Source organism: Falco rusticolus, chromosome 4, assembly GCF_015220075.1.
Source record: "Falco rusticolus isolate bFalRus1 chromosome 4, bFalRus1.pri, whole genome shotgun sequence".
Lineage (NCBI taxonomy): Eukaryota > Metazoa > Chordata > Aves > Falconiformes > Falconidae > Falco > Falco rusticolus.
In genome coordinates, this window is record NC_051190.1 from 67,910,979 (window position 1) to 67,938,789 (window position 27,811).

Below are 27,811 nucleotides of genomic sequence, written 5' to 3' on the forward strand. Positions count from 1 at the left end.
CTCTTTTGCCAGCACTACCCACCTCCACCGGTTTCTACTGCCAGCCTCTTTCCTGGGACTGCATTCTCAGTACTCCTTCCCCCTCCATCCCAACTTCTCTATCAGCTTCTTTTCCTTGCGCTCACTTTCTGGGGCAATTTCTTTCCCCGATCCTACATTCACCTCTACCACCCCTTTAGCCTACAACCCAAATATCCTTGGTCTGGATCTTCAGTCTCTGCCAGCTGTCATTTCCTTTGGTGGCTTCAAAACCGTATTGCTGTCCTGCCAATCCTGAATATCTGACTTTTCTGCCAAGTCCCAGTTTTCATCCCACATGCTCCTACTTCCAGTACAGCCTGCTGGTTCTCCACAGCAAGACCTTAGATCTGGCTCTTACTCTGTCTGCCTCTGAATCAGATAGCTTCTTCTTTCACATTGCCTAAATGCCAGCAGAGAGGTCACTGAAAGTGCGGGAAAGTGTCCCTGCTCTCCATTCCTTCCTTGGCTCCGGCTCAGCATGCAGCAGCTGGAAACAACCATTATTGGGAAATGCTGTCTCCATCATGTAATCCTGGACTGCAGCATGTGTAGTGGCTTTGTATGGAGAGTGCACTGAGGCTAGGAGCTGAGAGGGGCCAGAGAGCCTTATTTGAACTGTGGGAATGATGTACAAACAACAGGACTCTAACCGAAAGGCATAAACTTGCTCTGAGACAATCTTAACCCTTAAGCTGTAGCAAGTGTCTCCATCAACTGAGATTTAAAATACCCTAAAATTTGACTGAATAAGAGAAGATTTTCTTTGGTGCAGTGAAAAGCATCCAACAAAGGCCCCCCTTGCTCAATTTCAAAGCAAACTTTCTCCATAAAAAGTTTGATTAATTTAAATGTGGGAAGGATGTATCATTTTTCAATGAGAAAAACTTTAGAAATGACTAAACACTTTGGTTGATACTTACTCTGGGCAAGAAAAACACCCACATGATGCAGACAATCAGTATCCACTTTTCCAGTCTGAATCAGTGTAGCCCGGTGCAAACAGCTGAAAGCTGGGTCTTGCGTCGGAAATGTCAAACCCTGTGTAACGGGCTGTATGGGCTCTTTAAAAACTTGGCAGAGCTGCTCACCCTACCTTCTGCATGTGTTGAGAATCAGCTGAAGGGCTGATTCCCAGCAAGCATATTTAAATATGTTTCCAGCTTAGGGAAAGAAATGGATGTTTGTCTCTTAGGGGAGCTGTTCCTTTCTCCCACCCCTCCCTTATATGTGCACGTACATACACACACAAAAAAAGAGCAAAACAGCCATAAAGGTACCCTCCAGGTGGAAAAGACCGTTCCTCCATAGATACAGAACAGCACTTTTGGCAGACCTGAACAGTATTAGAGTTTAAGTGAGTTGAAAATAGGAGACTGATAATGAGATTTTGCAGTAGGCTGGCTTGTGCTGGCAGGCTTCAAGCACAGCCAGCCTGTCTACAATTCACCCTAGAAGAGCTAATGAAAATAGAAACCGAAGAACCACAGTGCATTATTCAGCCTAGAGAGGTAAAAATGTTGACTTGGAAAGACCACCACTCACAGATGAAATGACAGCTCTGAGTTGCAGCCACTTGCCTTTCAGTCATGTTAAGAAGGCACTAACCTTCCAGTTGCAGAAAGAGTACAGTTCCTCATCCAGCCCCCTCCAGAGCTGGCACGAGAGGAGTGCAAGGAAGGAGGGGTATGGCATTCACCAGCTCTGGTCAGAATTATGATCCCTATTTCTGCTGATCCTGAGTGGCTCATAGTCCTGTTAGCACTAAATTGCCTTTCACGGGTAGGAGCTTGTGCCCAGGCACAGAAGAAGAGTTCTGGGAAGTCTGGGAAGCAATGACTGCTTCAACCAGGAAGGAAGAACAGCTTTGCCAGTGGATTTATGCAGAAGACACCCGTGATCCACTTCTTCCTGGATGTGAGCTTTGCTGCAGCCTGAGCTCAGAGCGTCTCTGCTTGTACTTGGGAAGAGGTAAATCGGAGACTGTTGCACTACTGCCTGCAAAGTGTTTGCATGATTGAGTCATCCAGAGATGATGAATGAGCACTGATGCTAAGGCATCTGGCACAGATCAGGAAGCTCTAAACCTTGTGCTGTTGTGGCCATTTGGTAAAGAGTAAGTGCAACACAGCTGGGTGCAATCCTGATATTAAAGGTAGGCTTGACCATACCTTGCTAGGTGCAAGAGGAAGGTGTAGATCTTGCTAGGTCCTGGAGGAAAATCTATATTAATTTCTGGTGCACTTCCTGATATCTGAGGAGTACGTGGCTCTCAGTTTTTGTCAGGCAACCCTAATAAACATTTGTTTAACAATCTGATAGAGAATGAGTATGCTTAATAATGACTGGTAACAGCTGGATTGATAATGAGCATCTTGCCAGTAATAGGCGCTCATTTTTCAGCCTGGAAAGATCCTCTCTGCTACTCACTAAATGCACAAGTGCTGGTGCTGCATTTCAGGCATTATGGCTGCTCGAACTTTATTTAATTACGGACACATTCACAGGGCTGATAACTTTTGCCTGTCCTGGACTACTACCTCCCCAATTCTGATATTCCCCAATTTGCAGCCACATACGTAGCAACATTGGTGAATTCAGAGGGTAAGGTTAGGTCCAAAGCAAACCTCTTTCCTCTGGAACAGACTGTTTCCCAGAGGCACTCAGCATCAGTTACCCCATTTTCCTGCTAGCTTAAAATCACTGATTTCTTAGAGAAGTTTTAAACTCAGCTATGTCACAGGTGTATGCCAGTTTGTGAAAAAGTACATCTGGCTCCCTCTTATTAGCTGATGCGCTTCTGTGAGATTATAGTTGTGTATTTCCTGTTAATCTTGGTGTTGTGTCTGTACCTGAGCTGTTGCCTCTTTTCTAATGCATTTCCTAAAGGTTAAACTTGGTACTGTCAACTGTACATGATGATAACTTAAGATAATACTGAAGGGTGATCTGTTTTCCATTCTATAGCCACACACTGCCCAAAGGGAAAGGAGCTGCAGGTTGTGCTCATTGCCTTACCTCCAGTTTGCACAGGTGTTCTGCACTCTGCCTTGCAGCAGCAAGAGGGTATTAGACAGGGTTAGAGGGGAAAAAACGTAGGGAAATGAGATTAGGTCATCTGATAGCAAGTTGAAATGAGATGATAGCTGCTTATCCAACCAAATTCTATTCTTTTTTTGGTATTTCTTCTGTCTGCCATTCAAAACCACATGTTTTGATCATGTGGATCACACTCCCTGGCTTCTGACTTTGATCTCTAAGCATCAGAGTTCTCCTTAGTCTGTGAACGGAAGACTAAAATGCACATGCAGGATCGCACTCATGAAACAGCACATTCTTGGCTTGCAGACACATCCAAATTAATTAATCGTAGTTTTCTGCAACTGCCAAGAGAAAGAAAGCAGTAACATTGTAACTATCTTGTGATGCAAACAGTTCACGCTCCCAGGAGTTCAGCAAAATGAAGTGGAAGCCTAATTAGGGACATCCTAAACTTCACATTCATTATGTTTTTACTTCTTTCACAACTCCGCCACAAATCCTGAAGTTGCTTTATAAGAAACTTTAACATCAGCACTTAACTCATAAATTACACCCCTGTTTAGAAGTATTGAAAAAACTAATTATTTGTTCTTAGTTTCAACTGTATGTGGTTTTCTCCTCTCCAAGCACTTTATTAAAATATAATGGGAATATTGAGAAGTATGAAGGATGTATCTGCTCCTGGTTCAGTGCACTTTGGTGGTGGTAGGTGGCTTAGTTACGCAAATCCAACCCATTAAACAGGATTAAATACCAGTAGGTATGCCAGGGATTGGGAGATGGCAGCAAAACTGAGGAGATGTTTGATTTCTGCATGTCAATAATGGAAGGGTTTTAACTGAAAACCAGAATTAATAAATCATTAACGTGTGAGATTCTAGTAAGAAAAACAAGGGATCATCAGACACTGATAATACAATGAGGAATTGTATGAGAAATGATTGAATCATATGGATAAGAGAACTGCCACCATTAAAACCTGAAATAGCATTCATTATCGATATAATTAACTTTTCAGAACAGGAGGACTGCAAGTCAGAGAAGGCTCCAACAAAATTTCTCAAGTTGGATGGAGTACCAATGGATGTATTGCAAAGTTCAGCAAATTGGATCATAGCTTGCTGATTGGAAAAGTTTCTGCAGAACAGCTTATCTGATATGGTTTAGAAGCAAGATCATGAGGAAGATATTCAGGAAAGAATTAAAAGTGAAACAGAATATGAAATGTCAATCAAACAGGTAAATTGTTGTGACAAACTGTTGTATTCCTGCTGAATCAACTTTATGTAATTTCTGCTTCATAAGTGAGAAGTTGGTGGTACAAATGGCAGAAGGGATATCAACATGGTTTGCAGTAAGGAAAACTGTTAAGACTGAGCAAGAAGAACAAGAGATATTTTGGTGAAGGGACAAAACTGAGGTTGGTTATTTATCAAAACTATATGAATATTCAAAATAGCTTATGCACAGCAAAAACAGCCATGGCAAGCTCACTGAGCGCATAGAAGAATAAAAAGGCCAGATCTGAAGATGTCTGTCAACATCATAAATGTACCTTTATGGTAGCTGGATCCTGAGGAGAAATTCTGATATACAAGAACATCATAGAGGTAGCCTCACAGAAAAATACTGAGAACTCTATAGACAGCAAAAGCTTACAAGGTGAAGGGAAAAAACCTGATGTATTTTGAGATTTTTATAAATATAATGAAAGAAGAAAGTTACAATTACCTTAAGTGCAGCTAGAAAAATTCAGAAATTGGTAAGGGGGACTCAGAGATAGATTGCTCATGAACATCAAAATATCATAAGCCCTGTTTCCTCAGGAAAACAACCTAAAGCAACAAAAAATAATGTTTAACATATGTATTCAAGATCCATGTGCCCTACACAAACATACAGATTTCTACCACATCAGTCAGAAATCTGGAGTCTCTAGAGCAGTCCTTTGCTTTAACAAACTAGGATTTTACTACAGGTTGCATCTGTAATAGGAAGACCAGGCAAATAATGTGTACGCATGAATGTGCATGTTCTTTCAATAAAATAATTTGCATAAATCATTTACTGTACCTAGATATACTTCAGAGTTTTCCTGAACAGCAAATTTCAGAAGGGTTTGCAATTATAATGGGAAAAAGTGAGAAAACAAAATAAATACACTTTTAATAAAGGAATCTGGTTTTACATATTTTCCAGTATGCTCAATTTGCAATGACTGAGATATTACATTTTCCAGTATCCTGAGTTTGCCATGACTGGCAAGATTTTTTGCTGGTTCCAGTTCCATTCAGCCAGTCCTTTGTGCTAGCCACAAGGCTGTCTGCTGGAATACCATGAAGATGAAAGAGTAACACAAAAACCCCAGCAAGCATTTACAATGCATCAGAAAAAAACAGATGTCTACGACTGTTTATTTCACTTGTGCTAACAACAGTGGAATTTGAGACAGAAAAACGACTAAATTGGTTATACTGACTAAAATCAAGGAAATAAAAAACTTGACTGAAGGCAGCCATCATAAATATTTTGGAAGCCATTCAAATATATGTCTGGAAAAAAAATCTTATTCTCTAGGAAATTTTCTAAATAATCAGGTCTGGTAAACTCTTCTGTAAATATTATGTGATACAAGCTGTGTGCCAAAATCCGGGGAACAGCTCAAATGCTGCTCTGAACAGAGTGGGAGACACCTGAGATGGCTCGCTTAAATTATGCAAGAATCTCAGCTATGCACAGCGGAAGCGTCAGTGTCAGGAGGTGAAGAACACCAAAGCAGTTTCTACGCACACACAACCAAACATATTTAACCCAGGAGTTCTCAAATCATCCCATAGGGCTGGCTACATTTTGACGAGAAACTGGCTCAGTTTCGCTTCCCATTAATGATCATACAACATCTTTGTGCCAGATATAGCAATTGCCTGCACGGAAAAAATAATTTTAGGAAAGTATTTAGTATGCTTTAGCTGCCTTGTAACACCAACTTAGCAACTAGAGAAGAGAGGTGCCAACACCTTGTGATCAGCTAGATCTTTAGAGGCAGCCAGGAATATTCTGTGGGCCTACAGTGATCTGCAAACGTGGTACCACCTGAGATGTCATTTTACTGCTGCATTCTCTTGAGAGAAGATTTCAGATGCTGCTTTTGCAGATTTCCAACCACGTCAGCAAAACAGAAGAAAATCTCCCAGCTGTTATCAGTCATGTCTAAACTGTTTTGGGAACTAGCATGTCACAGCAGCTTCTTAAGTGTCTCATTTCTTCCTGACATTTTCCACCGAAGAAATCCCTGGGAAGAAATTAAAAGGAGAATGGCATCTAACCTGCCTAAATTTAATTCCCTAGCTATCTTTTTTTAGTCTGGCTCTTAGACTTTCAGACTCAGACTGATTTAATGGCTTTGGGATGCTTAGTTCTTTAAATAAAGTCATGCTGGAGAATATCCTCTGGAGATGGTTGTCTCCCTTGGCTTTGGAAAAAGCACTGACCTGTTGAAAGCTCTTCATTCTCTCCTTACTTTCATCTCGTTTGCTATCACATGGGAGTGTTCAGCTTACAGGAGTTGCTTTGTTTTGAGTTTGTGGAGAATACACCCTTTTTCAAAACCAATGGAGGGCTCAACTCACTCTTGCCAAATGCTACAATAGGAAAAGAAGGGTAATACTTGGATGGGTACAATGGCAATTCATCCTTCTGGCCAGAAGCCTTGTTTTGGAGTTTTGTTGCTTAGTGTCAGTCAGCGCTTTCATCCTGGGGAATTTAAGTTTTTCATACAACAGCCTGGCCTCAACTAAAAGTTTGCATAAAAAATACCAGAAATCTGAACTGTTTGGTTGGGGGTTTTTTTTGGTTTTTTTTTTTTTTTTAATTAGTTTTCCAAATGAGGTTACGTCTTAAGATATGAAAAAGTACTTGGGTGGTACACAGCAAAAAAGGAGGAAATTATTAGCTTGGCATCTGTTTAATCTTGTGAAATATTTATTTAAAAGGAAAGCGAGAGGAATATTTAAAATATCTCAAAAAACACAAGATATATGTATTCATCCAGAAACTGGGATACATTTTGAGGTGTCTAGCGCTTCTAGGCATTGTAATTACTCTGCTGTCTTTGAGAATAGTTTATTCAAAAAACTAACCACCTATGTTCAACTGGTTTCCTTTCAGGAATGCTTCAGCTGCTGATGGATCACAAAAGGAAGGATCATGTTCCCAAGTCTTTGAAGATAAGGATAAGAAGGAAGTAATTGTTAATGATTTTCTGATCTAAACCAAAAATGATTGACAACATAATGAAATCCTGTAGTGTGCCAAAATCCCATAATTTTACATTGAACAGGAACAGATGTCGGAGGATGCTGAATGAGATTAGTTGCATTATACAGTACACAGCTATGTGTGCCTAATAATAAAAGGTCTGCCCCAAGAAGCGTGATGAACTTGTAAGCAACTTAATAGTCTTCTGGAACTGGTTATAGATCTCAAAGAATTTTTGTCACAATTAAACATTTCACTTGAAATACTACTTGATGGCAATGCAGAAAGGCCCCACTAAGTACAGAACAATTAAAGCTGTCCCAAACCACTTGTAACAACATAGGTTGAGGTTAGCCAAGAACTAGTACCAATACAGCCTGGCATAGACCAGGGTCTCACTGCTGCGAGCTGACTGCCTGGTGCACTAAATGCTGGGTTTTGTGGACACTGGGCAGCACTGCTGTTGCAAACACATGTATTTATAATCCCAATGTATTCCTCCACTTGGAAAAGACCGGAAGAATCCTTGGGATACTTTACTATATGAAAAATTAACCGTTAAGAATAGATTTACTCAATGACTAGCCTCATCCCTTCACACACAGGTAAGGCCTGCAGCCTGTCCTGGTGAAGCCACCGCTGCCCCTGCCAGCTACCAAGCCCTGTCCATCCCGCAGCCCCGCTCCCCCGCCAGCTCCAGGGAATTATGTCCTCGGTGCGCGGCTCTGCAGCCCCGAGGGGAGCGGCCAGACCCAAACACCGCACCGCGACCCCGCGGAGGCTCCTGCGGGCCCCCTAGGCACCGTGGCGACACGCGGTGCCGCGCCCCGGCCACACGCAGCACCGGGAGGGCCCGCACCAGGGCGGGCGGAGGAGGGCCCGCACCAGAGGGGAGCCGCGCGTGGCGCAGCACGGCACTCCCGCCGCGCCGCGGGAACCGGCGGTTCTCCTCCCGCCCCGCCCCCGCGGCGGACCCCCCCGGCCCCAGCCTGTGCCGCCAGGCCCCAAAGCGCCCCGGCACCGAACGGCGAGAAGGCGAGGCAGCGCGACCCCCACGCCCCAGCCCGCTCCCGCCGAGCCCCCGCCACCTGGCGTCACGCGACCTCGCGGGGCGGGCACCCGCCTGCCACCGCGGCCAATCGGTGCGCGGCCGTGCGCGGTCCTCAGTCCCCAGCCAATGGAGCGCGAGCCCTGCCTCGGCGCGTGCCCGTGTGAAGGGGGGGCCGGGGTCGCGCCTGGCGAGCGGCCGTTGGGCTCCGCGGTGCGCGGGGCCCCGCCCCGGTGGGCGGGCCCTGATGGGCGGGCCCAGGTGGGCGGGGCCCGGCGTGCCCGGCCCGGCCCAGCGCGGCGGTGGCGATGGGGAGCTGGGGCGCGCGGCTCCGCGGGTAGAGGGAGGCTGGGGCGCGCCCGCCGCCACCCGGGAGGCCCGGTCGCAGGTAGGAGCCGCAGCCCTGTAGTGCCTCTGTAGCGCCTCTGTAGCGGGGGGGTGCCCCACCGCTCGGCCGGGGCGCGGCGGGCGCCGAGCGCCGCCGGGATAGGGGTGCTCCGAGGTGCGCGGCGGGGTTGCGCCCTGCCGGCGGGACCGCGGCGGGGGGAGACGGCCGGCGGGGGGGGGGGGGGGGAATGCGGCAGGTGCCGGCTGTGGGATCTCGGTCCCGGCGTTGTGAGGGGGCTCCGCACCCCTTGCGCGGGGCGCCGGTTCCAAGATGGCCCCCGCCCCCTGCCCCGCCGCCGCCCGGTAAGCCCCCCGGCCCCGGCACGTGCGGTGCGCGCGGGCGGCGGGGGGCCCCGCGGGCCTGAGGCGGCTCCCGCGCCCCCCGCCGCCGCCGCGGCACCGTGAGGGGAGGTCTCGCCCCGCCGCCGCGGGAGGCAGGCCCGGGGCTGCCCGCGGGCACGGCGAGATCCTCCCGGCGGGCGGGAGTGTGGGGGGAGCGGAGAATTTAATCAGGGCTGGTGCTGCGGCTGTGCCGGGCTGGTAAAGCCCGCCGGGCTGCGGGGAGGGGGTGAGGAGAGCTCGCTTGCGGCCGGCAGTGGACGTGAGTAAACCATTCAGTGGCATCGGGCTACGCAGCTGGGCTCGGGAGACTCATAAACTTTAATCTATAGGTTATCGGTACGATGAGGTGTTTTTATGAATTGGCAGAGAATGACTTCAGTCACCTGTGAAACCAGCTCCTTGCTCATTTTGTTAATGACTACGTTTAATCTGTGTTGAGCAGTAGATAGCGTTACTAATTTGGCGTGTTGCATGTGGAGAACGTAAATGATATTTGGTGTAAGAGCTCGAAAGAGCGGTAGGCGCCTGTGCATGCTGCTTTTGCGTTTTTACCTCTGAATTCCTAGTTTCGTTCTATTTATTCTGTATTTGTAACAAACTGCCTTTCTGCGTTTCTAGAGCATTTTCTTTTATTTGATTTCTTAAACAGCTCACTGCATCTTTGCCTTTCCTTCCCTTTAAATAAGCGATAGAATAACTTCAGGGGCAATAGCTTTCGGTGATATTTTTTTTTTTTTTAGTTCTTCCCTTGGAAGAAGACTGAATAGTCTGGACAGTGGCGACTAACATCTTTACGCCTCATGGCAATCTTCAGTACTTGAATTCAGCATTTCTTTTTTTACAGTTACATTTTTTGAATGAGGTTCAGAGTTTTTATTTTCAAGTTAACTTAGATTAAGAGCCCCATTTTAACGAGGCTGTGTAGGGTTTTTTTATTTTGGTGGGGGTTTTTTTGCGGGGGCTTAAACCTACCTTTTGTAGGTGTTAATTTTAAAATACAGTAATTAGAATTTTGGTACGAGGTATTATCGTCATCCTTCAGGTCCCTTTTATGGAAGGATGTTAAATCTTGGCCGTATTTACAGAAAGATCTTATTTAGTTTACAACTAGGTTATTCTTTTACTGAGTGTATTGTTTGCTCTAATTGATGTGGATCAAATCTTTAATCTTACCTAGAGTTAACGGTAGGATTTTGCTAGATATCACTGTTTGGATTGAGTAAGTTTTTTTGTATTCAGAATGAGTGATTGCATGCAGCTTCTAAAAGCTGTATTAAAGCCACAGTTAATTTAGATTTTAATCTTGTAGAGCCAGGGAATGAATGAATGAAACTTACCAGTTTCAACTGTGCCCGTTTATTCATCAGAATGAAAAGGAGTAAAGCAGTAACCTAAATGGAGAAAAGTTGATTTAATTGATTTCAGACTCAGGAATAGCTTTGGACTTTAATGTGAATGTGTTCATATTTACAAGTGTATACTTAAAATGAGACAAAGGAAATCCCAGAGCTGCAAATCACACAGTCAGTGGCAAAGAACATCAAGGAAAGGGTTGCTGTGTGTTTACTCTGTTCTTGTTCTCTTCTCTAGGCATATGCTGGCAGTCCTCATTAGGGACAGGATGCTGTGTTAGATGGACCTTGAGCTAGTATGGCGTTTTTGTGTTTGTAATAAAGTGTTTTCTGTGTAGTAGCATGCCATTTGGAATTTAAATTTTAATTCAGGCAGGTGTCAGAGCTCTAAGTTTTTAAGAGTGTGATGTGAAAGTCAATACCAGGTGCAGAGAAAGCAAGCTAATGAATGAATGTACTATTACTTTGGATGCTTATGTGCTTTTTTGTTAACGCTTATAGGACATCCCAACTCCCGATAGGAAACGGTCACAAGTATGTTTTCTAAGTGGCAACTTCCAGCCCTTTCCTGAGTGCCTTGTGGGAGTACTGTGCTTCTCACGAAGATGTTGTTGGAATCTGCTGGAACTCCCATCTGTTCTTACGGTGTTGCAATGCCTGCCTTCCTGTGCTGTATCTCCCCTTTTTATGTGGCAAGCACCTGGGTACCCGTGAGCCTTTCATTTTTCTCTGGCATATGGAAGGGAGCAGAAGGGATCTATAAAAAGTGCTTCAGTAGCATCTTCCCTTTAAATCACTTCCTCTGTGTTAAGGTTTACTGTAGAAATTCCTTTGAAAATGAGTAAAACCAGGAAAAAAATCCTGTCTCACTGCTAGCAAAGTGTCTGTTAGTTGTATTCTAGAGCATCTTCTGGAAAGTTGTTGCAGTGAATTAAGCAAGTTTCACCATCTACAACTACATGAATTATGTGTAGGAGTCATGAAACCTTCCCACATAGTTGTGCTAATGCAGTTTAATCCCAGCCTGTAGTGTATATACTCTTCCTGACCCTGTCTTCTGAAAAGTTTTCATCTTGGTTGCTACTGTTCCTTGTTCGTTAAGGAAAACATGCAATATATTAACTTGACTCTTCCTAATTTTAGTCTTAGAAATATAATAATATAGCAGAATTCATTTATACCTGCTTTCAGCAGATCGTGGGTGTTTACATCTCAAGTGATATCATACTTACCTAATACAGTGCCTTGCCCTGTATTACGGAATTAGAAAGACGGGGAGCAAGCATTACTTAATACACATCAGATAACTTTTACAGTGCAGTGTCCTTCACATCCCTTGACAGTTCAGACTACTAGCCCTGTCCCATGTCATGTTGGCCGTATGGCAGGTCTGAGAGCAGCTCTGACTCTTATGTTTGCGTATTATACAGAACCATTTTGGGCATAACCACGGGGTATGCAGTAAAGTTCTTTGACAAGTGAGTTTCCAAAGACAGTGATAAATCATAGAGGTACATTGACATGCTCTTTATTTCAGCTAGCAGTCTGGCATTTAGGGGAAAACCAGCAGAAAACAAGAATAGTGTGTGTTTGAAGATGCACAAAACTTTACTTTGGTGTTCTTGAATATCGATGTTCATTATGCTTGGCTACCAAAGAACACAAATACCTTCTCTCCCCGCCCCCCCCCCCCCCCCCCCCCTTGAAAGGCTAACAAATTCCATGTGTTCTTAAGCAACAGTGTTAAGCAGACTAGTTTTCAGGACTCCAGGTTTTGTCCCTAAAATAATTTATTAATCTACATTATGAATCGTGTGTAGAATTGACCTTAGCTCCCAGTTGTGAGCTCTGGAGAAAAGATGAGCTGCTAATGTTAAAGGGTTTCAGTATATTCAATCTCTTGGGATCGCATCTTGTTACATGTGGCCAACATCTCGTTTCTTGTCGCATTTCCATTCAGCTGTGAAGGCTAATATTGATCCCATTATTGCTGTTCTTATGTTACTTGTATGAAATAACAGATCAAGTTAAAATCCAGCCTAGACAATAGTACCCTTTAAAAGAAAAATAGTCAATACCCCCTTCAATAAAAGAAAGAGTCAACCTTGGGAGTTGTTTGCTAGTTTTAAAGAACAAAAATTAAAGCTTTCTTAGTTCTCAGCCATGTGAAGTACAGTCAGTGATGTAATAAGACTGCAACCAAAAGCTCTTGAAATGAGCTTATTGTTTAAGTCTTCAGTGACATCAGTATATAAAGATAAACATTAAATCAATCAATAAACTTTAACTACAAACTGAATTATATAACTACGAAGCTGGAGATGTGAACATTGTAGTTTGCGGTGCGCAGAAGAGATGGTGACGTATGAACATAGAAAGAATAGGTCTCCTTTGATGTTTTTTACCCTGTTTTGATTTAGGTGCTTGCCATACATCTGGCAGGGTTGCTGTGGTTCTGTTCCCCACGTGCATTCTGGTTTGCTGCTCCATTTCTGTTCCTGCAGCTTATTGCCAAGATGAGACATTGGGTGTTTTCAGTTTGTACGAGGATTAGGCAGGGCATGATGCCAGGTGGAGTGTTCAAAACGACATTTGCTGCATGTCAGTAAGCACAGTTAGTAATGGTTTTGAGGTTATTGCTGACTTTCGAAAGCAGAGTGATCAGCCATCACGAACCGAAGAAATGACCATCTTTACCACAACCATGAAGTCACAAGTGCCTGAAGGGTTTTCAATATGGACCCATTAAGTGCAGTGGGAGAAGGCTTACACCTAAAGTTTTGTGCCAGAACTTGCATATTGTTTATGTGTAAAATGTGGTTATACACCTGTGAAGTCTTACAGATATTTATATGTCAGACAAAGCTTATCTGCACCCATTTTGAAATCATTATTTTGCTTAATTACCACTTTAAGACCACTTTATCTAGGACAGGCGTGGAGGCCTGAACAAATTTGTGACTTGAAATCCTTTCTCTTCCTAGCTTAAATAAGTCTTTTCTGACTTTTCTTGTTTCTGCAGGGCTTCATAGAAAAACAGTTGCTGGGAAGTTAACTACTTTAAACCTGTGTTCCTAACATTGAGAATAAAATCATGAAAATAGGTAGTATTTCCAATGCTGACTAGAACCAATGTCATATTACTATGAGCCTTTCCTTTTTCCTTCAGGCCTCACAGATTCTCAGCTCCATAGTCTGGAAAATGCATATCTTAAGTCCCTGTTGAAGTAAAAACGGTCATCCAGGTAGGATTACCTTATGATAACTCTTTTATCCACTGTTTTCTGATGCTGGACTAGGCTGTCATTTGTTTTCTACAAAAAATGTGTGGATTATTATGAAAGACCAAGAATAATTTTCTATCATGCTTAATATTAATAAATAAAGCTGTTGTACCAATATGTAGTCTAAGTATTGTTAATTGTGTTTTGCTTTATTATCTTGTAGATACAGCCTCTTTTTTCAGTCAAGAATGACTAAATTTTCTTATTTCATTATATATGATGGTATAAGTTGTAAAAAAAATAGGAAAGTGTATTGCTAATACAGCCAACAGTTCATGATAACTGACTACAAAATGTGTTACACAATTGATACCACAACAAGTTTTAAGCATAGAGTAAAACTCTGTTTCAGAGCTACTGGGTATGTTTCAGAACTTGGAAATGTACACATCCATTTATATAAAGAGCACAGAAAATACTGTGTTCGTAATGTATTGTTTGGTGGACTGAGCTTGGATTCAGCAAACTAAACTGTTCCAAAAAGAACAATGTAGTTTCAGATATGCAATGCAGAGCTGCTGTTCCACAGACAATATGCCATGAATGGTGTCTACAAAGATGGACTTGACATTGCTAATTATAAATAGAGTGGAATATAATTATTTCACAAGTTACATGTGGCCAAATCAGAAGCTTCAACTGGTAGATGGAGAGTGGTGTTCCTGTGATTTTAGAAAATACCTTGCAAGTTCAACTGATAGAAAACCTTGGGTTTTTTATCACAGTCCAGAAGAGTTGAAAACCAGAACTGATCTAAAGAAGCAGTCTTAAACTTTAGAGGTTTGACACATAAAATAATGAGGCTTTTCAATGGTTTAACAGATACTGTGATAGTTGCAATGAATAGCTGTTCATGAGCAGTTAATTATCTCATTGTAATCTGGGTCATTTGGGAAGCTGTGAACACAGTTAACTTCTGTGTTGGCACTGCATTGTAAGTGAAACGCCCGTGTGGAAGGGGGAACGCTGAAGCTGTGTCATCTTGAGACTAGCAGTGCTGGAGAAGCGACCACAACCAGCTTCTACATGAGCAGCTTGCTCTCTTGTTAAGGTGAATAGAAGCTGAACTCTAACAAGAATATGAAATCTCTACTCTGCAGGTCATATGTAAAAATCCTTGCTTCTCCCCTAATGCTCTCCCTTGTACCAGCCCAAGGCGAAGTGACTGTTGCTCCCACCAGGACAAACAGCAGCCTTTTGTTAGCTGCCTTGCCTGGGGCACACCCTATCCTGGCTTTGCTGCTGCTCTCTTGCCATCTGCAGATCCTTGAGACCCTGAAAGGTGTCTTTTGCTGCCTCATCTCCAAGGTTAACTGATTCAGTAAGTCTGTGCTCCCTCCAGTACATATGTAACCAACCTGTAACATCAGTCCTGCCAGCTCAGTTCTAGCATTTAATTTCCTATGGGCAAAGGGACATTCAGCCTCTACTGCAGAGCTGTTGTAGGTTTCTTATTCAAAGATTGGCTACTTCCTCAAAGATTCAAGTCTGTTCTGAAGTAACATCAAAATTGGATGTGCAGGAAATTTTGTCTTGATATTAAGACACTACAAGTACTATAGCCCAGCAAGTCTTAAACTGTCTGGATCAAGCTGCAGTGCCTGGCTCCCAGCTTCGAAAGCTTGTCGTGTGTTTGAAATATGATCAGACAGTGACTTGAACCACCTTCCAGCTGCCATGACCAGTCTGAGCAAGGGTATCAAAATGGCAAACAAACCTCAGGGGACAAAACTGTGAATAGCATGCCTTGAGGTAGGTGTTGAGTGGTGCCTTTGGTCCCTCGTCTGACTGCTGTGAGAGTCATGTGCCTGGGCCGTGAGATCTGGAACAGGTCGGGCGAAATACTCTGGGCACTTCTCAGGGAAGACTATCCAGCTTCAAGAAGTCTTGATAGTAAAAATGGAGAGCAAAAATAACATGCAGCAGCTGAGTACTGAGGAAAGATAGAAGTCAGTCATCCGGCAAACACGTTTTTGGAAGGACTGTAGAAAAGATGGATGTTGTCTATTGTTTAGAACCATGGCTAGAGCTAGCAAATGGGACAGTTGAATACTGTCGTAGTTTTCCTCTGTTTGATTCTGCTGGAAGATAGCCACTTCTAGTGGATGGTGGGTGTGCTAGCACCCAGGCCGAAGGAGAGATTGTGGCTGGAAATAGCAGATTTCAGGACTGCAGCAGTAGAGGAAAACGTCTTCCTAGGCAATTGGATCTGGAAAGTTCTGCTGTGAGTGCCATGAAGAGAAGGATTTGTAAGGCAGTTACGGGAGGAAATGGCAGTCAAAGAAACAGTTTGACAATTAGAAAAAAGTTGAAAACTTGGTTGTGCCAAGCTGTAAATGGCTTTTGTTTCCTAGAAGCTACAAAAAACCTGGTTTCTAACACTTCATACTGTATTCAATATTAACTGCTAATTTCATGGTAAATATGCATTTATTACTTGATAATTAAGATTCCTTCTCATTAGGGTTTTTACTGACGTTGTTCATGGTCATAAATGAAGACTTAAGTATCTTCATTTCAAGAGGAAAAAAAGGTTGGGGTGAGAACAGAAGGGTGTTAGAAACCAATACAGAAGTTTGGCTGAAAGGAAGACTCTGTAGCTGACATGGCTGTAGAGGAAGTGTTTAAGTGTTTTGGGTACAAAAGGATACTATAGCAGAGCTGTAAAACTTTTTTCTTTTTTTTTTTCTTTCCCTGGGTGTCTGATTTAAAAAGAATGTGCAGACATTAATATGACAAGTATTTGAATTTTGCAAAGAAACGGATCCCCACATTGCATACAGCACAGGATTTTTGGGTGATACCTGTTAGGAAAGGTTGGCAAACTCAATAACCTTTTCTCACAGTAGGACCTTAGCTGATCTGCTAATTATACTTAGTGAGTCATGGAATACCAAGAAAACTTCAGAAACCTTGCAAAATGCTACTTTTGGAGAAGAGATGGGGTGTGTGTGTGACCCAAGTAATTTGTGATTGGTTATCGTCACTTTGACTGACTGAAAAAAATACCAAGAAACACAATGACCAACATCTGGTAGTATGAAGACAGGTAGTCTCAACCCAGTAACATTTTACTGGTGGTTCACTTCTGGCTCGGCAAACCAAAGGTGGTATTAGATTTTTTTTTTTTTTAATTATTCAGAATTAAAGCATCCTGTAGGAAGATGGGTTTCTAGTTAAATACTTTTTACTGCTCTATGAATAGAGGCAGACAGCAGCTGTAACAACGTTTAATTCAGTAACTGTTATGTAGCTGGGCAAGTGTAATCGATGATGACAGTTGAGTAAATGCCACTTCATTAATGTTGAATTTACATTTTACTTCTCAGACTTTCAGCTTTATCACACTTTAATAAGTGCCAGCTAGTGGTTTTGGCTTCCTATGGGTGATAGCAATTAAACTTGAAACAAAACAGGAGGCATTCTGGTTGCTTTATCCAGGGACTGAACTCACCATTCTACACACTGCTAGCTTGCATCAGGGAATTAAATGACCCACATTATTAAAACAGTTATTCTGTCTTCTCTAATGTTTTCATCTAGCTTGATATAGCATTAATATTTAAAATGTATGCATCAATTCAATAGACACATGCATTACTTATCAAAACACTCCAGCTTATTAAAATAAACCTGCTGTCATCACAGGTAAAAGTCTCTGGAATGACATATAGTGCCAGCAGGTGCATTGTACATTTTCACGAGCTGGGCGGTTGAGACAGTGGTGGTACTTCAGGAAGAAAAACCACTTTCTTGATTATATGAAAGGAGTATCTCCATATTCCTGAAAAGAAAACATGGTGTGCACATTCTTACAGTCAAAGACTAACAGACTACAGAAACAGGGAAGTGTTAATTTAAGTAATTGAAGCTTCTGTGGTGGTTCAGTGTGTTTGTATTCAATTTCCAGTATGTCAGAGCAGCTACATATGTTAATTGAGATTTCTTATATTGCCCACATTGTGAAGATCTAAATAATAAATTATCTCCAGTTGTCCAAAAGCAAATCTCCTATTGTGGTAGTTATGGATGAATATTTATTTAGCTGCTAGCTTGCAGCTCATAAGGTCCCTCAGCACTGGGATAAAAATAAGAGTGTGTCCTTCTTTCAGTGCCTGCATAGGACGTGGCTGGAGCTGCTGCAGCCTGTCTGCAGGATTCCAGCACGCCTCTGTTGCTCCTGGCTCCCAGTCTGCAAGGACAGGGTCCTTGCTACAGAGGCCAGATGTCTTGGTCTCTTTTCTTGCAGTGAGAAGCTTCTCATTCTCTGTCTGCTCAGATTCAAATGCTGATGTCCCTTCTATGTAGGTGTGCAATAGAGCGGACAGTAAGCAAAGGGCTACACTTCCCTTTTGTGCCCACTGCTTAGCGTTGGCTTTATGACCTATGTGCTAGCCACCATACATGAACTAAAAGCATGCTGTTGCCCTCTTCCTCTTTCAAGCGGGGTTTGGTTTCAATTCTGTTTTAACAAATGTTAATGTCTTGCTGCTGTTGGTGCCTTGTATCTTCTCCTGGGTAATGGAAATTGTGTCCTCTTCCTCTGTATCTCTTTTGCTGCCTTTAGAAAAAACAAAATTTCTCTGTAGTTCTTGGAACACTTTTTAGAGACTTTACATGTAATAATATGTTGTCCTGAATTATTAAGTAATGATAGGATTTTTTATTCTCCAAAACTCATCCTTGAGTTGTATGCTGAGATGTTATATTCCCATTTGAATGCTTGACTAGAGAGATGTTTTGATATGGGCATATGTGACAGGCACACATAGCCTGCTTCCCCAACAGAAAAGTAAGAATATACCACAGCCCGACTGAAAGCCTCGTGTCTGGTTACCTCATGCCAAATGTTGTGATGTTTTTCACTATCTTATGTTTTCTTTGCTGGATACAGACTGTAATAGGAAAGGTAATCCAAAATACAGTGTTTACATTGTTGCAGAGCCACTTATAAATTTAGAAACTAAAAGTTACAAACACAGGGTAAGCCACAAACTTCCTGTTATTTGTAATTAGTTTTTTTTTTTTCTGAAGGTTGGATGGTTTTATCCATAAACTGTTTCTCATGTGCACGTTTACTATACATAAATTTTTTTTCATAGTGTATGTACTCACGTACAAGGTAGCCCTCACAGCAAGGAAGGTGAAAGTTTTTGTGTGTGCCTGCATCTGCAGCTGTTACTTATAGAAACACTTGACCTTGAGTTTTTAGAGAATTGTTGCAGCAAACCTCGCTCACTAATGAGTCTTCACCACCTTTGCCAGTGATACCTTTCTTAGGCCAAGGAAAAAAAATAAAAAGAATGAGATGAAAAAGGAAAATGTCGGGTGCTTATCATTCTTATAGTAGAATCAGCACATTTCAGGAAAAAAAATCTTCCTGAAATTCTGTTCGAAGGGAATAGAGTAGTAATACTGTACGCCTGGAAAAAGTAAAGCTAAAGGAAAAGCTCATCTAATCTAGCGGATCCTACAGGAATCTTGTAACTAAAAGAGGGGTGGTAAAACCTTAAAATAAAAGCCTCTTTTTCTAAGGAGTCAAGGGATGGGCTGTTCTGGTCTCCAAGTAAGAAACTGCTTTCAGCCCTGGCCTATGGATTAATGTCAATGTACCGCTGTCTAGGTCAGTGGTTCCCAGTCAGTAAGTTACATGGGGCATAGTGTTTGTTCTGCTTTTCCTTTTCTTTGTTAGACAATACTGAAGAGAGAATAGTGTGGTCAGGCTGACTTGGACTTTTCCTTGTAATAGTTTCTGATTTGATGCTGAGACCTTGTCTCCATCCAGCTCAACCAGGCTGTGTTCTGGCAGTCAAGGTGAGGAAGGTTTCTTTCTACACTGCTGGTGTCTCATCAGAGAGTCGCTGATTTGGCATTTTGTTGTGGGAGTCTTTGGCTTAGGACTTGATGTATGATTTTATCAGCTGTCAGAATGTCCTATGTAGTTCTATAAGCTTGGAATTAAATGAAAATGAAGAAAGAAAAAAACCCTTGCTAATGAAAACTACATGTTTGTGTGACTTTATCAGCCCAAGATTTGGCATAAACAACTACACTTGAGATCCAGGAATCAGCCCAGTCGTATTTCCAAGGTAATATATTTCAAAAAGCATTGTTTCAAAATAAACTAAAAAAACCCCTGTGCTACTTGGTACACAGGATTCCTTTGCTGTCATTGCAGTGGCATAGCAAAATCATTCAGGCTGCCAGGAAACCAGCCAGGGTGAGGGTAGGAGAGTAATCAGAATATCTGTCAGGGAATTCTGTAAATTGTTTGTGGGTGCAGCTTGGAAGGAGCAGCAGACGGAAAGCAAGTGTGTTTTGAGATATGTGTGGTTCTTAACTGCACATCTTAATCTGCATGTTTTCTGAGTGCTCTTGAGTTACTCTTGTATAGACAGCTTTTCCTTTTGTATGCTTTGCAGTGCTTACAGCATTCTGAAGAGTTCAGTTTGCCCTTTTAAATGCTTATCTTAAGGTAAAGACCTTTTGTGATATAAAATACTCTTTCTAACTTTATTCCAGTTTAAGGTAAGCTTGTGTGAAAGTAAACTTCATTTCAAGCAGTTAGTGTTTACAATTTTGTAATATATAGAGGAATGAAAACTAGTTCAACTAGATTTCATCCTACAATTTAGCTGCTTTTGCATCAGACTACTGAATGTCAAAATTTAAATGTCAGAATGCCATATTTTGTTGTAGTTTTGTGCTTTGGTATCCAATCTTATAGCAAAATAATCAAAACAGTCTGTAAACAGTTAAGATAACTGAAATTTATCTTATTAGTATCCAATGTATCTCTGTTTGTGATGGGGAGAAATGCAGCTCAAGTCAGGATGCATAATCCCACTTGCTGGTACTAGAGAGATCAACTGGTAGATTACAAGGAGGCTGTTACATAGGCCCAGGAGCAGAAATCCACTTGTTACTTCCAGCTGAAAAATGATCAAAGGCTGGAGGTGGAGCAGCAACACGGATTTGGAAGTGGTCATTTGAGCTTTGCATCTGTTACTAAGGACCGACTTGCTGAGATTAGTAGGGTAGGTCAAGTAAAATTTGTCCTCTTATGCTCTGCAGGGCTAGCGGGAAGTCCTTGGTAGTATCTTCTTTCAGCATACTTTTTTTAAACCTGTCTGAATTATGCAGTCATATGTCTGGAATATGCTATAAATCAGATGTGCAGGCTCTCATAGTGAATAAAAGTGTATACTATTTTGATGACAAGTTTAAAAAAGCATTGGTATTCTAGTATAAGCAGATGAACTGAAATGGTAGGAAAATATTGTGGTATGATATAAAATACCTGAAAATGGATTGTAATGCTTTCTTGCAGCTACCATGCTTTTTGCTTTGCTAAGAGAATAAAGCTAGAAAACTAGTTTGAGATTAATTTACATAAACTTTACGACTGAGATACAAGTTTTATTCTTGTTCTGCAGAACTTTTCTGTTTAACCACAATGATTTTGCAAGGAAGGGGTAGGGAGAGGGGAAATCAACTGAAAAAAGGAAATGCCTTTGAATTCTAAATTTTAAGTGAAATTGTGTGCTAATAAAAGAACAATTAAATACTTTAGGTCTGCTGACAAAAATGTAGGAGTTGTTATACTTTATTCAGAAGTGACCAAGAGAGGTTGTATAGGAAAAAAGAATAAAAAGTAGCTGTAAAGCAGCCTTTGTTTTGGTGTAGCTGTCTAGTTGTTGACAAAGATTGATATCAAACCATTTGTTTCTGATGGGCAGTGTCTGGGCCATCTGTTTGATAGCAGCCAAAGAACCTGTTCTTCAAATGTCTTTTAAGTACTTACTTGAATAGTTGGCTTTTTGTTATTACAACTTAACCAGGTGTTGTATAGAATTTCCTATAGTTTGCTCTTTTGTGCTGCCAGGTAATTTCTTTGAGTGCCTGAGCTTGTGTATTGTGAGTAGTAACAAATGTTTGTGTTTGGTTTGCCTTTGATGTACAACAACTGATGAGCACTCATACTTTCTTCTATGATTTACTCAGTTATTGCTTTTCAGTATGAACCTTTAGAAGGGAACAGTGGGATGCATGATGCGTTCAGGGACTTTGCAAATAAGCAGGTGCAGTCTATCGGCCAAAAATATTTTGCAGTTTGTCCTCAATTTCAGATTTATTATTGCAGTAATCAAACGAAGATAGAAAGAACCCCACTAGCTAGGCCTGTACCTGTTAGTGTGGAACAATCTCCTAGCCTGAAAGGCTAGTCTTTGTTAGACCAACTTGTATACTGTTGTTAACATGTGTCTTTTGATGTCAAGCAAGTTGAAAGGCTGGTGTGCCTGAAAGGCCATCTGCTTTTTCAAACTATAAAGCTTAGTCTAACAGAATGTGTTCTTTCTGCAGACTGGTTGTGTCCAACCAATTGTTCTGGACCATCATGGTTGCTGCAGATTTTCTGGGTAATAAGTTGGGCGATTTGAAACTTTCAATAGCAAAGCAGTTGACAGCCAATTTTGATTCATCCTGCCTGAGCTGAACATAGTAACGACTGTAGCAAACGAAGAGCCTGTTGAGCATGTTAGGTATAGTACTGTTTTGGGTAATAACGCTAGGGGTGCAGATAATAGGACTGCCTAGTTGCACAAACACAAGGTAAGCTGAGCTCTTGCAGATTTGGGAGTGAGCAGTGCATGAGAGGTGTGCTTTCTGCAGCTCTTGTTTGCAGAGGGAGCAAATTTTTAGCATGAAATTATGAGAAGTGAGGCTATGGGTCTAAGGTATTTTATGAAAAGATACTCTGTGAAGTTTATTCTTGGCGAAGTTTGTCCTGCTGTGATATTAATATCTGGTTTTGCTTTCTGTGGTATAATTATTCTTGGGTATTGCCTGACAGATGGTTATATCTTGAGTTGCATCAGAATGATGTTATTTGCTTGACAGTTATTGTTCTCTAAGGAACGCAGGACAGGAAAGGACCTCCCTATTCATCAAGTTTATTTTCATGCTTTTGTAGGCTTTATGTCATACTGTCATAGACATATGGAGCTCTGTTTTAAAAGCAGCTGGGCCTTTTCCTCTCACTACTTTAATTAGAAGCCTGTTCCAATGCTAAATTGCCCTAAACATGAGGAAGCTGCTTGTAATGTTCAACCTAAATTTATTCATCATCAGTTGGTAATAACCAGTTCTTGTGCCAATATTGTCTTTTTATTTTAAATAGTTTTTTCTTAGTGTTTTATAATTATCTTGGTGTGTTTGTACACAGCCTTTGCCTTTCTGCTCAGCTTTACTTTTGCTAGGCTAAGGCCAAGTCCTTGCAGTCTTCCTTCAGTTCTGTTGTTGAAACGCGGAGCAAAATGAAGGTATGGGTACTCAGAGACTTTTCAGCTTTCACATAGCAGGTTTTTCCAGTTCCTGGGAAGGGTGTGTCTTATTCTTTGTACTACTGCTGATAGAAGTGAATAGTAGCTTCCTTGTTATTGCAGTGCACCAACAGAAACAAAAATATAGGAAATTTTTGTATTTTAAACTCTGTACATTGTCTTCCAGTGGTGAGGCTGTTCAAACAGCAGGGGCTCATGGTATATCCTCTAATTTAGGAATGCAAGCAATCCTATGAAAGTGGCGTTGAAAGGCAGGCAGATGTTTGATTGCTTCAAGTGGGTTCCACTTGGTGTGTTGTGTTGTTTTTGGCTTTTTTTTTTTTCCCCCTCAGGCTGTTAAATGTTGAGATCAGTATTCTGTGGCTGATCTGCACAGACAAATTCTTTGTGCATTTTAATGAGTTGCTGCAAAAATCTGTGATCAAAGATAAGTCAGACCTATTACAAAGGAATCAAACTGGAATTATGTTTAAATATTTTTGACTAATATTTATAGATATTTACTACTTCTAAGACTCTTGATAAATCAAACCTCTTCAAAGATTTCTTTTCTTAAGATATTAATGAAAGATGTAAAAGGTAGATTCATCTTGCAGAATTTAACTACAGAATTATAAAAAAAAACAACAACTGAAAAAGCTTCAGTAGGAAGGCCTGACCTACTTTCTTCCCATTTAAAATCCTAAAGGCTGTTGTGTTGGAAAAAATAAAACAAACACTTAACACCGTTTAAGATGCAAGGGAAGGTTTTATATCCCAGGTTTAAAAAAGAACTTAAGCCTTCTAATGTTCAGCACCACAGCTCATAAAGATTAGGCTCCTGGCTAAGAAAGTATGGAGTAAGTAAGCAGGCACCCAAGGACCATATGCTGATGAGATTTGGATTTCCTGGCTAGAATTTGATGTGGAGCACTGGCGCAGTGAAGCTGGCAGTAGGAAACCAGGGTATACCTTAGCCAGTCATATAACCCTTGTATTAATCAGAAAATTAATCCCATACCACTTCCGCAGTTTTCTCTTGGGAAGATGCTTTTGATAACTATCTTATATGTAGTAGACTAGAAGTTAGTTAGCTTATTTGTCCAAGAAGTAGGAGGCCTTGTTTCTTGGTCCTTTTCAACTTGAGGGAGGTCAAGCCCGTATTTTTCCTCTTCTTGCTAGAGCGCTACAAGCCAGTTGTTTGTGCTTAGATCAGTGACCTACCACCAGACCGTAGGTTCAGACTTCTTGCCTACTGTCTTGCATCCGTCAGCTTGCGTTTCTGGCTGCATTATGGTCAACTTCATTAGGAAGGATGGGGCAGTCCTGTGCAAAGTACCCCGCAGGCTGGTGAGTTAGATATTCTCTTGGAACATGATTCCATTTTTCTCTTTCCAGGAAAGGAAATTCTGCTGCTAGAGAGCAGTAAAATCTACATCTAAATAATCTGGTTTTCTTCTAATTTAATATTCTTAGCAATTGTTTGAGTACTGTTTTCTGTTTAATGTTTGGCCAGAGAATATTTTAACAACCTGAGATACTGTAATAATAATGGCTGTCATTGATCTCATTGCCTCTAGGGATGAAGTTTTAGAGTTATTTCAATTCAGTTGTTGGGTGTTTTTGTTTGTTTGGTTTGTTTGTTTGTTTTTGAGTTTTTTTGTTTGTTTGGTTTGTTTGTTTTTTCCTGAGACAGACATTGTGATTTTAAAATCCTGATACAGGAAGACAAAAGGGAATTTGTAGCTGTTTTGATTTGAAATAAATAAAAGATTTTCTGTATGTGCAGGCTATATTGGGAGACCCAACTGTAAATCAGCTTACAAAGTTAAATAATTTTTTTCTCTCTGTTTTGTTCACAAGTGTGGCATAATACTTGTGCAAAAAAATTCCTTTTCCCTTCAGGTAAGGAAGACAAGATTACAGAAACTGGAGGATCTTACAAGGGGATAACCTAGTTAGGAAAATGACTGGCTGTTAAATTTCCAAAGCATTCAAAAATAAACTTGCTGTATATGTTTCCATGTTGCTTGCTCCCCATGTGATAACCCTCAAAAGTTGGTGTCCTACCTGGGCAAAGCTGTAAAAGAATGAAATATAGCCACCTGTGGCACTTAATGAGTTAGTTACCTTGAAAGTGAAAAAAATTGTGAAAAATTTTTCTGGATGAAAGTAATGTATTAACTGTTGCTTTTTAGCTGCATCCTGCAACATCTTCTGAGTTTCTTGGTGTGAGAGAATGGTTGCCTTCATGTGTGAATGACTTCTTTAGATTCCTGGGTGCTATAAAGTAGCAATAATGAAAAATATGTTGAAATCTGGTATGTTTGCACCCTTTGGGGGTTGGCTGTGAAGTGGCAGGAAAACGTGTGCACAGAGAGCCATTGTGGGATTGTTTTTTGTGCCTTGTATTGTCTGCAGTATGAAGTTAAGTGCAGACCATACATCTGATCTGCAAGACATCTTACCTTAAAGTGGTTTACTTTTCATAGTTGGCACAATTCACTGCAAGGAGCACATGTGCAGTGTCTTAGATACCTCGACATGTTAGCTTCTGCCAAATTTCACTCGTGTTTCCAAATGTAATATTATGCTTATGTACTGTCCTCTCTTTGGCACTGAATTCAAACAGCACCTGTTAATGTTAAGAATAAATGAAGTTACTGTAATGTTGAGGATAAAGAGGTTTTGGTGAAAGAAAATTGGATATGAGATTTAGATTTCCTGCCTAATTAAATATTTCAAGTGGAGATGTTCTACTTCAGTTTTATTTAGAAGTCAGAAAGCAATATTATAATGTTAGCACATGCCTTTTTACTAAAATCTTTCATGAGCTCGTATTTACTGATACTCAGTTCAAATGCTTTTAAGTAATAACCTGAAATATGCTGGAACATCACTGTTTTGCTGGGAGATAAGTGGGTTTTTTTTCTGGAAGCTTGTAGTTCTTCTGTGTGTTGGCTGATTCTCATTTGAGTTTAAATCAGCTTTAACAGAGTTGTGTAGCTTCTTGGTATTCCTCTTTGGTTTGACAGCTGAAAAACAGGAGCTGTAAATATGAACATTAGAATAAAGCTTACATTATGTAGCCAACAATCATTTGTTCTGGTACTCTGTGGCAGAAATGTAAAACAAAAATCTCCTGCTGCTTCAACCAGTGGCCATTCCTGAGTTTGCAGAGTTCAGTACTGCTTTTGGACAGCACTGAAACGGCTAAAAGCAGTGAACATCTGTTCTGTGAATGTTACTGCTATGGACAATGTCAGGTAATGTTATAGATGCATATTTTTTTTTCTAATACAGTAGGTGTCTCTTCAGAATATTGTTTCAAAATACTGGTTTTTTTCTTTAAAGAAAAATAGGTGAAAAATAAATCTGTTCTGACCTCTGTAACTGAATTTCTCTGAAGAGTGGTAAATAAAGGACCATGATGATCTGTCCAAGCACCATTCTATTTCTAATGGGAAGAAAGAAGTGTGGGGCAAGGGAGATGATTGTATCCTTATTAGGATGTAGGCAAGGAGGTGACTGGGGGAAGGAATCCTCTATTGCTGCTCAAAATGTATGGTGTGCAGCTCCTTGGATCTGAAAGGAGAAGTAGCTGGTTGTCAAGGACCAAGAGATGCAAAGGGATCATTAAGTTGTTGGGCAGTATCTACCTTGCACTGAGAAATGTGATTAACATGGCAGGGTCTCCTATCGATTAATTGTGGAGGAAGTTGTTTGGGGATAACTGAGATAATGGGGGGAGAGCCTGTTATGTTCCTTAATATGACAGTTCAATACCTTAATCTCTTAATAACCACAATGAAAAGCACTTGAAACTATCAGAAAAGGAGTAAGAGACCTAGTTATTCTAGTTGAAGAACGTTGCTTTAGAATTCTTGTGAATATGCACTGCTTTTGTTGGAATCAATGGAGGAGAAGAAATCTGTCTCCCAAATTTTATGTGATGATAGAAGTACCTTTCTGTCTTCATTGAAAACTAGGCTTACTTCAGTTTGATTTACTTGTGCCTGGTTATCTCTTGTTCAAATGTCAGTCTGAACTTAGAAGCTACGGAGGCATCCTCCCCAATAAATCATTGCTTGAAAGTAACACAGCACTAGGATTTTTTTGAAATTTGAAATGATTCATTCTAGACAGATACTATTTTAAGATGATTTTAATGGAAGGGCTTCCTCTTCCTATTTTTTCAGTTGCTCACTCACTAGAGACAATAGCAGATGAAAGTATTACGTTAGTTGACCTGTTGGGGTACAGAAAAAATAAGAAGGTGATGATTTCCAGTTTGATCTGAGGGAAGTAAAAAATCTTGCTTTTTGTTAAGTGTTCTGGAGTTCCATGAAAAGCTAAAAAAAGAGTATTTAATATTATAATTTTGTGCACAAAAAATAAGTTTAATTTCGAAAGGCTAAATTATTTATGCCTCTTTCCCTGGATCAGCACTAGCACTTTCACCTTTTTATGTGTTTTGGATGCAGATTGCAAAATAATTTCTTCAAGACTGGTTTTTCTACATTGCCATCTTGCTTAAGATTAATTCTTCTGACATACAGTCACTAGCTAAAAATGTGGTTATATCAATTACGAAAACAAAGTGGATTTTTTCATTGCTTGCAATGTCTGAATATATATTGTTAACTTTAAAAAAAATGTGTCATTGTTAAATTGCACTGGAAAGTTTCATTAGTATTATTACTTTATTACTATTAGTTTTCAAGTAAATTATTGGAAACTTAGCTTGTAATTTAAAAA

At 41.0% G+C, this 27,811-nt stretch overlaps 1 protein-coding gene and 1 long non-coding RNA gene across 5 annotated transcripts in view; both read left to right on the forward strand.

The window, feature by feature from the left end:
• Positions 1-1,300: 1,300 nt before the first annotated feature.
• LOC119147210 lies at positions 1,301-7,488 on the forward strand. The gene is made up of 3 exons (XR_005103972.1): positions 1,301-1,989; positions 4,079-4,299; positions 7,228-7,488. It is a non-coding gene; the product is annotated as an uncharacterized LOC119147210 (long non-coding RNA).
• A 1,109-nt stretch (positions 7,489-8,597) lies between these two features.
• The window catches only part of MPP7 (membrane palmitoylated protein 7), a 157,633-nt gene continuing 138,419 nt past the window's right edge, over positions 8,598-27,811 (forward strand). For 2 of the 4 annotated variants that reach the window (XM_037385049.1, XM_037385051.1), the window contains exons 1-2: positions 8,598-8,753; positions 13,616-13,691. The gene's annotated coding sequence lies outside the window, so the exon portion shown is untranslated. The remainder of the gene's footprint in view (positions 8,754-13,615; positions 13,692-27,811) is intronic. The other 2 variants (XM_037385052.1, XM_037385050.1) reach the window with 2 other exon arrangements.